The sequence below is a fragment of the Lupinus angustifolius genome, chromosome LG06 (assembly GCF_001865875.1).
Source record: "Lupinus angustifolius cultivar Tanjil chromosome LG06, LupAngTanjil_v1.0, whole genome shotgun sequence".
Classification (NCBI taxonomy): Eukaryota; Viridiplantae; Streptophyta; class Magnoliopsida; order Fabales; family Fabaceae; genus Lupinus; species Lupinus angustifolius.
The window spans coordinates 20,669,209-20,669,521 of NC_032014.1; the positions used below are offsets into that span (position 1 = coordinate 20,669,209).

At 30.0% G+C, this 313-nt stretch overlaps 1 long non-coding RNA gene across 1 annotated transcript in view; it reads left to right on the forward strand.

Moving 5' to 3' along the window:
• The window catches only part of LOC109351034, a 19,416-nt gene that overhangs the window by 950 nt on the left and 18,153 nt on the right, over positions 1-313 (forward strand). The gene's annotated exons all lie outside the window — the stretch shown is intronic.

Genomic DNA, 313 nt, shown 5'->3' on the forward strand with positions numbered 1-313 from the left:
TAAATTAAGAAGAAGTAGAAAATACATAACCTTGTTCAAAAGAAAATGTTTAGGAGCATGAGCTATCCATCCAAGGATTGGATGCTTTTGAATTCTAAATGCGAGTACAAAATTGATTTTTGCATCTCATTTGCCTTCTCCTTTTCTCCTCATGAATTCTAAACTACAAATTACAAAACTTACTTGAAAATGAAAAATCTAAACTAAGAAATGAAGAAAGGACTTCAAAATCAGAGAATTCCTTCTTTCAAGTGTTTTAAGAGGATTTTATGATGAAATGCTCAATTACAATCTGTTTTACTCGAACGAAATG